The 13,510-nt window shown below is 54.5% G+C and overlaps 1 protein-coding gene across 2 annotated transcripts in view; it reads right to left on the bottom strand.

Moving 5' to 3' along the window:
- The window catches only part of ASIC1 (acid sensing ion channel subunit 1), an 18,977-nt gene extending 18,423 nt beyond the window's left edge, over positions 1 to 554 (bottom strand). Inside the window, exons 1-2 of one of the 2 annotated variants that reach the window (XM_053967531.1) lie at positions 226 to 554; positions 14 to 108 (exon numbers count right to left, since the gene is read on the bottom strand). The gene's annotated coding sequence lies outside the window, so the exon portion shown is untranslated. Of the gene's footprint in view, positions 1 to 13; positions 195 to 225 lie in introns of those variants that run through there. The other variant, XM_053967532.1, reaches the window with a different exon arrangement.
- Positions 555 to 13,510: the final 12,956 nt, after the last annotated feature.

A 13,510-nucleotide genomic window follows, 5' to 3' on the forward strand; every position in this document is an offset into this window, starting at 1 on the left:
CAAGGATGCAAACCTGGAATCAGGGCCGGTGGCCGTGGCTGGAGCTGGGTTGGTGGTGCTGCCGCTGCGCCGTGGGAGCCGGGGCTGGGATGCGCCTCTCACCGCCGGCTGGGAACACGAGAGCGGAAGATGTGCAGGCACCGAGGGTGCTGAGGCACCGAGCCCAGCAGCGGCGGGTGAACCGGAAAAGAAGCGGGGGGGGAATAAAAATAGCCTCGTTGGTACCTTGGTGCAAGCGTGGGAGCGGGGATGCGCCGGGGCCTCGCTCAGCTCCGCGCGGGGGGACCGCAGGCGACCATCGCTGGAGACGAGGCAGCTGCCGTGTGCGAGGAGATAAGAGGAGGAGAAGGAAGGCGAGCAGGAGGCTGCTTCCCTGCCAAACACATGGATACCTCCCCCTGTGGCTATCTGGGAGCTGGTGATTTCTTCAGATGCATAATCCGCATGAAGTCATTGTCTGAGCGCTGGTGGGGCCGGAGGCCGCGGAGGGGTGAGGGGTGCCGCAGGCCGGTGGGCAGCGAGGAGGAGGAGGAGAAGAAGGAGGAGGAGAAGGAGGAGGAGGAGGAGGGAGAGGCGCAGGAGCGGCACTCCAGCGATTGCAGGCGCTGGCAGAGGCTGTTGATGCTGCTGCCGTGTGCATGTGGGTAATGTGTGTGTGCGTGTGCGTGTGCCGCTCCCATCCCCCAGCGCCTTCCAGGGATGGTCGGGCTTCTTGCTCCGCCAGAGCCCCCCGGCCCCATCCTACAACCCTGACCCGTCTCTCTCTTGCCGCGGCCTCCCCCACCCTTCAGGCTTCACCCGTGGTGGCCCCAGCGCCGGGGCGGGTGCTGGGACACCCTGGGGTCCGTCCTTTTGGGGGGCACCGGTGGCTTCCAGCCCTTTTCTGGCCGTGGGGCACACGTGTCTTCTAGTGTCCACCCCGGGCTCACGCCATGCAGCCCTGCTCTGCTGCCTGTGGCTGGTGCCTGTCACGCTTGTCAGGGTGACAGGGACTGACCCTGCTGGAGGCGCTGGGCCCTTGCCTTGCTCAGGACACGCCGCCCCTTTCCCAGCACCATCCTTCTGCTGCTGCCCTGGGTTGCTCCCGGGGCAGGAGGCACCGGGTGCTCTGCTCCTCCCCGGGGCAGAGCTGGGGGGTTGCACAGCAGTGCCCAGCTCCCCCCAGTGCCAGCACATCTCCCACTGCCTCCAGCTGCACCCCGTGACTGCCCCGGGGAGCAGGGTGCCCTCATCACCCAAGCTGAGCCCCCGTGGCAGCGGCTCAGGGTGCGGAGGCTGCAGCAGGCGCCCGCCCGCTGCTCCCAGTAAGGTGGCTGCAGTCAAATGGAAAAGGATGCTTCAATGTCTTTTACAAGTGTGATGTTGGAAAGGGACAGCCAGACCCCAGGGTTGTCACAAGCTCTGTCCCTGCCCAGAGGTGCCTTCCCAGCACGGTGTCCCCACCTGAACCACACAAATGGGAGTGTGGGCACTCAGGGACACAGCAGGGTGAGGCACACGTACTCTGTCCCCAATATCCCATGGCTTGGGCACACTTGGTTTGGTCCTTTTCCAGAGCATCCTCTCCCCTGCTCGAGCAAGAGCCCTGAGTTTTACAGTGGGACCTGCTCAGGAGCACCTGGGAGCAACAGAGCTGGGGGCCAGGAACACCCCCAAGCCAGTGTCCCCCCTTGCCAGGCTCAGGGACAGCCCTGCTGGAGCTTGGGGACGTGGCTGCGAGGCTGGGAGAGCAGCATTAGCATTCCCAGTTGGCACCAGCCCTGCCTTTCCCTTCCCGCTCCGTTCTGCAGCCAGCATCGTTCCTTGCCGGGCCGACAGCTGCCTGCTTGGTAGCTGTCCCTCCATTAGCATCCTGACGGGAGCCCGGAGAAGGATGTGCTGCTGGGGTAAGGGAGAAGGACATTTACAAAGTGCTCGTGCATCCCTCCTCCTTCTCTCCTTCCAGATGAGAAGTCGCTCTCTGCAGTGGTTTTATTGACAGTAAATCCCCCAGCAGCACGGGCTGGGCAGGGAGGGAGGAGGTCTCAGGCTGGAGCAGGTGAGGATGTGAACCTTCTTGGGAGTCCTTGATTTCTAGTGCACAAAAAACCCCAGGGAAGAGGCTCTGCTGTGTCCCCTGGATGGAGAACGCTTCCTGGGGGGTCTCATGGAGCAGTTGGGGCCCCAAACACCCCAAGACCCTTTTCTACAGGAGCCAGGGAGGATGAGAGCGACCAGAGGAAACTTCCTCACTGCTGGCCCTCGTCCAGGGAGAATGCAGCTGCATCCTTGGAATCGAGTGGAGCGTGGGGACTGGGAGCGTTTCCGTGTTATTTTTTGGGGAAGCCACGTGAGGGTTGTGTTAATTCCTGCTGGGAGAGACAGCGGAACGGAACCAGCCGAGGGCTGTGGGATGGGAAGGGAGGTAACAGCCCCTGGTGATAACTGCAAGACACAAAGGCTTCAAGGGGTGGGTTAGTGAGGGGTGGTGGCGTGTGAGCGGCTGTGGCAGAGTCCTCCTGTTAAAAATGGGTGCTCAGAGCACGGATTCAGCAACCAGGGCTCCCCTCAGATGTAATTAGAATGAAAAAAGTAATTAAGGGAAGGTGCTGCAGAGCTGAGGCTCCCAGGGCAGGCTCCAGCAGACAGGCAGGATCCCAGACGTGTCTTGGGAACACCTCGGGAGCTTGGGCCAAGGGATAATTCAAGGCCTGGGGCTCTTTTCTCTCCTTCCCAGCAGAGCTTGTCCCTGCTCCACCATACACACCCCAGTTACTGAAAGCAGCTCCCATCCTGCTTCTTGGAAGAGCATCCCCATGGCAAGGATAGAGAAGTGATGCTTTTCCATGCTTTTTTGGGGTTGTGCCGTGCTTTTGCTCCTTCCATGGAGGCAGCCCTGGCTTGCAAATTGCTTCTTTACCTGCATCTGCTGCTGTCCAGGAGGCAAATTAATTAATAATGGTCAATTAGTCCTGTGGGTGCTGGAGGTGCTGGGCACTGCTGTAACCCTTCCTGGAACATGAGGCTCTGGGGCTGCCTGGCCCTGCAGTCCGGGACTGTATTTGTGTATTTAAGAGATTTAATTCACAAGTCACCACTGGGACGTGGCAAAGCTGCTGGGTCTGCAGAGGCAGCGCTCAGGTGTTCACCCCATCCAGGACAAAAAATTCCAAAGGAGAGGGGAGAAAAATTCCATCCCCCCTCAAACCTGGACTGAGTGATGTGTAAAATATCTTCACAGCCAATCTCTGCTAATGGGTTGCAAATTGCTTCCATCAGCTCCAGCATTACAGACTGCCGTCTGAAATTGCTTCCAGGAGCCCATTTTGGGGCCAAATACTTCCTAGCTTGGGGAAATAACCATCAGCATCATTAGCGACCGTAAATTGTATTCAAATGAGGCACCGTGGGGCCTTATTAGGACTTCTTACGGGTGCCTTTCTCGTTGGTGGGGCAGCTCCAGCATTAGGGACTCTTGCATCTGCACAGAATCCTTTAAATGGAAAACACTTCCAAGATCATCCTCTGACTGCTGCCCCAGCACTGCCAAGGCCACCACACTGTCCTCAAGCACCACATCTACGTGTCTTAAATCCCTCCAGGAATGGTGCCTCCACCGCTGCTCAGGACAGCCTGTGCCAGCACTTGACAACATTTTCCATGGAGAAATTTCTCCGGTTTGCCAGCTCCAGGTGTTGGGTACCTGGACAAAAACTGGTCTTGCCATTAAAGACAGGCAAAGAAAGCTCTGCCAGTCCCTGCTGGCCATTCTCTTTGCTTTGTGCTGCTCCTCGAGGCATCAGCTTTGCTCCAGCTCTGAACCATGAGCAGCTCCATTGCCTCCACAGAGATCCTGGTAGAGGTCCAGGGTTTCCTAATTCCTGAGCACATCGTTAATTATCTGCTGGAAGCCAAAGCCTCTGCATCTTAGTGAGACTAACGAGGCTATTAACAGAGTTGCTTCTTGCCGTGCTGGCTTGGGCTGGCCCGGAGCGTGGTGCTGTCCTGGGTGTGCGAGCAAAGGCAGAGACAAGCTTTGTATCACATCCTCTGGCACCTGCTTGCCTTCTAAACCACATCTGACCATTGCTGAGACCTTTCCAAAGGAAACCACCACGTCTAAATCCTGGGAACAGCGAAGCCAGCACAGCCACCTTGGTGAATCCGTGGGATTTCTAAATCAAGTGCATTCACGCGGTAGCAGCTGGGGAAGGGTCACAGCCAGCTTGGGTGGAGGGTCGAGCTGCAGTGCCCAGAGCTGCTGCTTCCTAGGAGTTCCTCCCGGGGTTATCCTGAGTGAAAACAACAGTGTTTAAAGCCAGCAGTGGCTGCTCCAAGGCGCTGGGTCAGCGGCCCCGTGAGCGGTGTCTCCGGGTGATTTATGCCGTGTTGTGCCGTGCTCTCGCTTGCACCCGCTTGGCTCTCCCGGCGTGAGGAGCAGCCAGTCCATTAAACACTGAGTCATCCTCAGCAGCATTTAATTTTGTGAGGGGCAGCAGTTTGGATAATTAAAGGCCTCCATCGTCAGTGCCAGTGGCTGTGGAGAGCAGGGCTGATGGAGAAGGCGAGGACACCCGGCAGCACAGGTTAACCCACCACAGAGGAGGTTCTCTCCCTCCCTCCTCTCTCCCCCCTGCTTTTTGGGGTGGGTTTTAACCTTTTTCTGCCTCAGACAAGGGCTTCCTTAGGCAGGTGAGTGATGATGCTTTGTGCTATTTCTGCCTGGATTAACCACGTCCTGATGGGATCTCCCATGGGCAGATCTGCTATCTGGAGGCCTTGGCTTATTAAAAGGACAAGCTGTTCGGGGAGCTGGTAATAAAGCCATGAAAGCTTTTACGAACCAGAGTCGAAGGCACTAAGATCGCTGTGCTCTGCGTGGGTGAGAAATTAGACAAGAGTTCCTCCGTGCTGATGGGGTTTTTTTCTCCCCCTATTCATCTTTCTCAACAATTATCTTTTATTTTGATATCTTTCTATTTAAACCTTCAGAACTGCATTTGGGATGAAAAGGAGGTTGAACTGCTTAACAACCGTGTACCTTGCAGTGCAGGGTGGAGGCATGGAGCCATGGGGAAGGTGGTTTGGGCTCTCCTGGGGTTTTGGCAGGAGGAACCATCCCCAGGAGCCAGGCAGCAAACTCCCCGGGGATGGTATCCTGTGGGAGGGCAGGAACACCTCCTCACCAGCAGCCTGGGCAAGAGCCATAACGCTGTGTCTGTGCTGCACCAACATTGCACACCTGGGGCTGGATAGCTGGGAATTCCTCCTCTTGCTGCTCATCACCCTTGCATCTGGGTGCCCCTCACCTGCTTTGGGGCTGAGTGTGTTTTTTGCAGCCCCTTCAGGGTTGTTTCCACTCTTTTTCCATCCCGGAATCTTGAAATCAATCAGCCGCATCTTTCTGAAATTGTGGACAGCACCTTAAAAACCAAAGGCAGATGGGAGCCCTGTGGAAAATCACCAAAATGGGTGTGTGGCTTCATTAGCTCGAGCAATTAGCATGAGGCAATGCAAAACCACTGGCTCCTGCTCAACCACTGTCCTGAAACACTTCCCCTGTGCACAAATTCCCCCTGGGGTGGCTTCTGCCGTCCCTACTTGTTCTACCCAGTGTCCAGAGAAAATGTTCCCTGGGACACACAGAGCCCTGGGGCTGCTGCCCTGGACTGAAGGGGCTGAAGATGCTCAGGCTGGATGGGACCTGAACGTGGAAGTGTGGGGCAGAGATCAAACAAACTCATTCCACAGGACGCTGGGTCAAGCAGGGATCTGTGTGGTTGCCAGCAGCCCTGACAGTGCTGCCCAAGGCCATCCCTCCTGGCTCCTTGCTCTCTTCCTGCTCTGATATCTGTATCAGAAGCTGGTTTGGAGCTACCTGATCAGAAATGCCCCTGTTGGACCATGCTGGAGTTCCCAGAGCTGTGTCCAAAGGCACCTTGCTGAAGGCCCAGGCCAGGAGCAGGTCATGGCACTGAGGTATGTGTGGACAGGTGAGATCCCGGGATGAGCCGTGTGTGGCACAGGACAACAGGAACCCCCAACACCTCCCTGGGTGTGGATCCAGCCCATCCCCCTGTGCTGCCCCACTCATCCCACACCATTTCTCCACCTGTGCTGCCCTGGCTTTGCTGGTGGCTGTTTGTCCTCGTGTCCTTGTCACTACCTTAGACCCCATCTGGATCATTTTGTCTTTTATTCCCTCTGACACTGGTTGTGGTCACAACAAAACTCATCTCATTACGGAAATGCTGAGGGTAGCTGGAAGGGGAAATGGATCCCTCCATCTGGGAAGTGCCAGGTCGGCTGTGAGCAGGGTTGGAGGAGGCAGCTCGTGTGTCTCGGGTGTGCCAAAGCTGCTCCAGCAGCTCGGGGGTATGGGAGCCAAAGGGTTAACGCTACCAGCATCCTCAAACGGCACCGATGGGAGCAGAAGCCTCTCCATCTCCAAAAGCTGGCAAACAAATTAAAGCAATGTTGCAACTAATGCGTTTCTTTGCAGCAGAGAGGAGGGGAAGAGCGACTCAAAGGCTGCTGAGACAAAGGCAGTGCAGATGGGTGCTGGGGGACCCGCAAGCGCCACGTGCGCCGCTCCCAGCTAAGCTCAGATTTGCTGCCACGGCTCCGTGACAGAGGCTGGAATAACCTGGGGAGGATTTATGAGAACCACAGCAGGGCCAAAGGGGGAGCCTGCCTGGAAAGGGCTGTAGCTGGGAATTACTCTGGTGTTGATGCTTCTCGGTGCTCGTGTCCCATTTCTTCTGGAGGGATTGTGTGGTGCAGGGGGGGGAATGTGGCCCCAGGCACATGTTATGTGCTCCAGGCACAGAGATCAGCGCATCTTCCTCCCAGCAGCCACCCAATACATGGCAGTCCAGCATCTCCCACTCGGCTTCCTTTTATTTGCATCAAAGAGAAATTAAACAGAGAGATGCTAATCCCCTTAAACAATTTAACGAAGCTGATGGCCCCGGTGGAGCCGGCTCTGGGGCTGGTGGGTGCCCAGGGGGACAAGGCTGGCTGGCAGAGTTTGGTGTGTGGTGAAAGGGCTGGGGGAGTTGGACAGCTGGACCCACAGCCATTGTCCAGGGGCTGCTGCTGCCCCCCACCATGGCCTTGTCCTTGTCCCCTGCTGGCAGAAATGACACATTTTTCTGGAAGGAGGGGCTTTGCCCCCTCCCGCGGCAGCCAGGGCATGCAAGGAGCAGATGGAGCCCATCTTGAACGTGCAGTCTCAGCAAAAGAAAAGCCAATAATCGAGTTAATTACAGCCGTTATGTGATCACTGGGGATTCCCAGGGGATGCTGGCAATGGAGCAGCCCTTTGGTCGCCATCCACAGCCGGCGGGGCCGGGGCACCCAGCCGGGGGCTGAGCTGCCCTCCCTGGGGATGGATCGTGCACAAATCCCCTCGATGGACTGGCTTGGAGCTCTGGGGGCTGTATCCACCCCTTCCCCTGTGTTTTTCCTGGCAGCGTCTCCTGGGGCAGATTCACAGGGTGGCTGGAAGTGCCCAGGAGTGTCTGCTCTCCCCAGGAGCTGCGCCTCTGACTGTGCAAAACGTGACTATCCCGAGGGCAGAGCATGGTCTGCCTTTGTCTCACTGCTGAGAGAAACTAGGAGAGAAAGTGCAGCAGCTCCTCGGTTTAAAAGTGAATTTTAACTCGGCTTGAAAGACCACAGACCCCTTACCTGGAGCCTCTGAGGCGGCTCTGCCCTGTCCCCCAGCCGTGCAATGTCTGATAGTGACACAAAGGACTTTCCAGTGGAAATGCCTGCCCGGAGGCAGCGCTCAGCTCAGGCAGCCGGAGGATGTGGATGTGCTGGTTTGCCCTCTTGGTGCTTCTGCTCTGCTCCCCTTCAGCTGAGCTAATAAAGTTTGGACTCGTTAAATCCACAAATGGTTTCAAAGTCGATTGCCCTGGGCTGGCTCGCAGCTCCCGCCTACCCCTCCCCTCGCAGCTCTGTCGGGGAGATAAGGATGGCAGTGGCTTTAATTCCTCACTTATGCATCGACTGCCAATTCTCCTGTCCGCTCACCCTTGATAAATATTGCACAAAGATTTGGCGGCCAGCGTGCCAGAGATAAAGGTCCAGTCCCACCAGATCTCCTTCCTCTGTGCCTTTTGTCTCGTTATGTGTCCAATTTGTTGAACAACCCACCTGCTGCAAGAGGCTCTTCCCATCCCCGCTGCTGCCTCGGATTATTGCTAAACCTCTGCGTGAGCCTCCAGCCCGGGCTTGGAGCTGAGGACTGGGGAAAGGCGCTGTCATTTCCAGGCCTTGAGCTGTCATTGATCGGGGATCAATAGCGGAGCTGCCTTGGCTCTGCTCTACAGGCCTGGCAGGATCCTCGTCGCTGGCGTCATGTGGGGGCTGAGGTGCTGCCGTGTCATCTGTGAGCCCATCCCTGGGAGCAGAGCCCAAACCAGGATTTGGGGATGCTCCTGTGCAGCAAACCTACAAAAGAGAGTGTGCCAGGGGTTCTGGCAGGGTTTAGCCTTGCTAAAAAACCCCCTTTGCACCTGGGAGCAGGGTGAACACAGTGTGGGGTGCCAGGAGCGGGGCTGCTGTTGGGGCCATGTCACTGGGAGCTGTGTCACTGTGCTGTGTCTTGCCCCATCTGGGTTTGCTGGAAGTGTTTCCCCCATCTCAGAAACCCTCGAGGGGCTGGAAGCTGCTGTTGGGGGTGCACAAATATCTTAGGGAGATGCAGCGCCAATGGAGCTGCTCAGGGGATGGGGTCGTGGCACGGGGAAGGTGCCCAGCGCTGCTGGTCTCTGCAGGACCATGCAGACAACAGCAATGATGCTGCAGCTCCTGCCCAAGTCTCAAATTTCAGGGCTGCTGGAGGCGAGGGCACAGGCAGAGGCCATTGATTGGGGTGGAGAGGGAGAAACAGGAGGGAAGGTCTCAAAAAAACCTGAGTATGGATATAGATCTGGTTGGTGGCGTGCTAGAGCTGATATCCTGAGCGTTGTTTCTCTTAAGAGAAGCTCAAATTAAAGAAGAGACAAGTGTTGCTGAGGTCTGCATGTCTTTGAGCTCAATGTGGCACGTAAGTCTGTTATTCCTGCTGGAAGTGCAGCTGTCCCAGGCAGCTCCAGGTGCTATTTAGCTTCCAGGTCTCTGGACTCGACAGTTTAGCAGTGGCTTTGACAACATGCCTTGATCACTATCGTTTCTAAATCCACAAGAAATGTCATCTGAAGTGCAACAAATAACGGTCTGATTATCTGCTGGATCCTAATGTTACTCCCTGGAGATAACAAGCTGCAATTTTCCCCTTGGGCCATACAATAATCACCCCAATTACTCCCAAGCAGTGGTTATTAAACTCATGGCACCACTTTGGTTTACAAAGCAAAAATCATTAAGCAGGTGTGTGTGTGTGTGTGTGTGTGTCTGTGTGTGTTTGCTGTTTGGCTGGGAGTGACCGAGGTTGTTGTTGCTTTGTTCTGGGAGAGGAACTCCTGGTGGCTGTGGAAAACCTCCATGGCTTTCCTGCTCTGTGTGGCACAGTTCTGTCAAGAGCCTCCAGATGATCGACCAAATAAAATGCAGTTGGTGTCTGTTAATGCTGGGGCTGGTATCCCGGAGGATGTAACCTCTATCCAAGTATAACGTGGAGGGATTTAGGGAGATAGCGTGGTTAGCAGGGCTGGGATGTGATGGGCATTTCAAACACAGCCCCAGCCCTGGCAGGAGTGGGTGTGCTTCTGTGCCTTGGATGGATTGCAGGTGGGAACTGTAGGGTGACACCGGTGTCCCATGCTAGCACAGGTGTCACCCACAGCTCCATCAGCCTTCAGGTAGAGGGGACAAGGTCCCCTTTCCTTTGTCCCAACAAGACCCATGCTGTCAGTGAGGTTTGATGTGTCTGTGCACACAAACACACAATGGCTTGCTCAGACATGGAGCTTCCAGCTGCTCAGGGAGGAGAACAGAGCGAGCAGAGGGAGGGATGACCAGGACCAGGGAGGCAGGCTGGTGAATTATGCATGACTCCAGGAGGGGAGCGTTATCTGCACGGACAAAGGCCTGTGCCAGCAGCCCGGCTCCGCTGTACCTGTGCCTTCCTTCGCCTGCGCTTTATCTCCGCTCCCAGCTTGTAATTCAGCCTAAATATCAGAGGAAGCTGGAAGATTAATTTTCTCTGTTTGCATGGCAAAGGAGAGGGGACACGCTCTCACTCCCGACTCCCAGCTGTTTAATCCTCCACCAAGGCCTGCCGAAGGAAAAGGCAAAAATTTATCAGTGTTGGCAAGTCGCTGGTGTGGGGAGGGGTGTTGGAGCCCGGGGCCCCCCATGAGCAGGTCGTGGGCACTCACAGCAGGCTTCATGTGTGGGTAAGGTTTGGGGGGCACTAAGAAAATGCAAACCCTTCCCTGCTCCCCAGCATTTGGGTCCAGAGGAGGCTGTGGGCTTGGGAGAGCCGGAGTCAGTGAGTCCCTCCGGCATGGGAGCATTCACAGCTGTGAGTCGCTCAAATATTTAAGAGATGACAACTGTATTAATACAAAAACTAGATAAAGATCCCTTGAGTTTAAAGACAGAACCATCAGCTCAGCTCTTATTTTCCAGCCCTCTCCCTTAGCTTACTCCCTGGCTTAAATGAAATCATAAATATCGGCCCACAAAGGTCCTTTGTCACCGCACGCAGCTCCCGGCGACAAGAGGTCATTCATTAAAAGCCAGATGAAGGCAATAGAGACTGCCTTTGTTTTTTAAGGAGTTCAGGATAAGGCCGTGGCTTCTCTGCTGGCATTAATGCACATTTATGGCAGGTTTGGCTCATCCCATCCAAGTGATCTTCACCCCGAAGTTGATGAAAGAAACATCCCGGGTTCTCTCAGGTGGGACATCACAGATGAACCTGGTTTGTTGTTGGACTGATGGCAAAACCAGGGCCCCTTTGGCCCCTCCTCAGAGACCCCTTGGGCTCCTTTATCCCCCTCATTACAAACCCTATGGTCTCATCATCCTCATCCTCACAGACCCCATGGGCTCTTCCCCTCCTCCCAGCCCCCGTGGGTGATGCTCTGGCCACATTTTGCCCCGCTGAGGCGAGGCCGAGGCCCTGCAGCTCCCACCCAGCACATGAGCCTGATGCCATCTGCCGGCCTCTGGCTCTGGCCAGCCAGGAGAAATCAGAAATTAATTCCCTAAGAGGTCCATCTCCCTCTGGCTAAACCCCAACTGCCCCCCCTGCTCAGCTTGGTGGATTTTTTCCTCACACTACTGAACAACTCCTTTTTAACACCCCTGTTGTATGAATGAATCAAGAGAAATTCACCTAAGATAATTTTTTTTCTCCCTTTTTTCTCCCTGGACAAAGGTTGCTGTCTTAAAGTTTCTAATTCCCCTTGCTTCCCCCTGCCTTTTTATTTTTTGAATGATTGTTTATGAAGACCATCGTGGTCTAACTGGTTTTGGATTAAAAGGAACTTAATAAAGGTTTCCCCTGAGCACAAAGCTGCATAAATGGGTTTGCAATTGCAGAGTTAATTACAGGAGCTGGGCAGAGCAATCGGTGTTTGCAAAGCTTCACCAGAGGATAAGGCTGGCAGGGAGAGGTTTGGCTTTGCTCTTTGCTCATACTGTGAGGCACTGGGACAGATTTCCTTCCATTTTCCCCAAAAAATTGAGGAATGGGGTCACCAGGGATGCCATCGGCATCGGCACCAATCCTGGTGACATCCTGGGGTCACATCCCGGGGTCACACTCTGGGGTCAGCCAGTGTTGCCCAGCGAAGGGTCTGGGGTGGCTGGAGGAGGAGAAAGGGCTGAAGAGCAACCCAGCGAAGCTGAGGGAGGAGCTGGAGGAGAATTTCTGCAGCCTCAGAATGTGAAGTGCTTCCGCCAGTAATCGCCGGAATCATCAAATTAGCATAAATTCTATTAACGGTTTCCCAGATGAGACATTTCAAGGCTTCTCCCCCCCTCTTCCTGACACAAACAAAAAGAGAATATAATTACTTTGCCATAAAGCAGCTCCTGAAAAGGCCCTCAGTCCTGCCTTTCTTCTCCCGTGGAATAAAGCTCCAAATGAAAGGTGCTGCTGACCTCTGTGCTCTCATCATTCATCAACCAAGGAGGAGGAAAGAGACTCCACAATGGTTTTAGAGCCCGGGACCGAGCAGGGGCCCATTTGCCAGGTCCACACCACAGCTTGTGGGGGGGAGGGTCTGAGAAGCTTTTTGGGGTGCTCAGCCCCTGCTCCCCTCCCGATTCAGAGGAGGGTTTGGGAGGACGATGGTGGAACGCATATGGAAGAAATGTAATTTGTGTAACACAAGCCCAGCACCTACTGCAGTAACTCACAACAAGCACCGCGGGGGCAATAATCTAAAATAATGTGCTGGTTTTTTTATTGGCATGAGATCGTGGATGACAATTTGAAAGAGAGCAGAATTTGCTTATGAGCAAAAGCCTCCTTAACTCTTCAGAACGACACTAAAACAACTTGCCTGCCTATAAATACGATCTGCCAATAGAGACATCTTAGCTGTGAAGATTTAATTACAGGCAGGAGCTGCAGGAGGCCCCGGGCTCACACCGAAACAGCTGAGCCTCATCACAAATGGGGGATGTACCTGCACGAGAGGCTCTTGGCAGGGCCAGGTGTAACTTTCAACCTCCAGCTCCTTCCCAGACAGGGGCAAATTGAGATTTTGGGTGACTTCCTGTACTATAAGGTAATATATCAATGTCAGGACCTTTCTCTCGCGTGGCCATTGGCTCTGAGGATGTGTCTCTTCTAGGCCTCAGTTCCCCTATAAAGGTGGATAATTTTGGCTCCCTTCTTCAAGGAAGCATCAGTAATGTTTACTTTCCCAAAGATCTTGAGGCTTTTTACAATCTATTACAAATTAATTATTATTAAGTTAAAACAAACTATATACCCTAAATAAAGCAGTTCCAACAAAGCAGCTGGATGATGAGAGCAATCTGCTTTATGAACTCCCTTTTCCACTGCGCAATTTTCAGCATTTAGTTCTGCTTTCTAATTGCTAATATCCATTCTTCAATTACCCGCTGTTTTGTTTCAGATTTAAAAGATTAAAGCACGTTGTTATTTTATGATTATGTGAATTCTCTTTGTGTAATTGTTGGGTTTGGGTTTTATCCGTTTGCATATTAAACGTCTGCACAGGGAAGACTCATACATGGCTTGAAATGGGTTTCGCCTTTGGCACAAGTTGCCGGCTGTTTCCTCAAATCAAGGTTTAAAGACGAGAAGCAGGCAAGGCATCATATTTCTCAAGTGACAACATCCCATAAACAGCCTCGCGGTGAATTTCAACGCTCCCCCGCTGCACCCAGCCGCTTGCACTGACCCTTTGCAGAACCAGCGTGGGGTGCTCAGGCCCACACAAGCCCTGTGCCAGTGGCTTTGCTGGAAATAACAACCCGGTTTGGCCTGAGAAGGGCTTTTCCTGCCCAGAACAGCCCCTCTGGAGCCGTGGGCAAGGAGCAGGCCCAGGCCTGAGGCTCCCGGGCCCTCTCGGCGTCTTCGTTGCTAGGCAGC

The sequence above is a fragment of the Vidua chalybeata genome, chromosome 30, assembly GCF_026979565.1.
Source record: "Vidua chalybeata isolate OUT-0048 chromosome 30, bVidCha1 merged haplotype, whole genome shotgun sequence".
NCBI classification, from domain to species: Eukaryota; Metazoa; Chordata; class Aves; order Passeriformes; family Viduidae; genus Vidua; species Vidua chalybeata.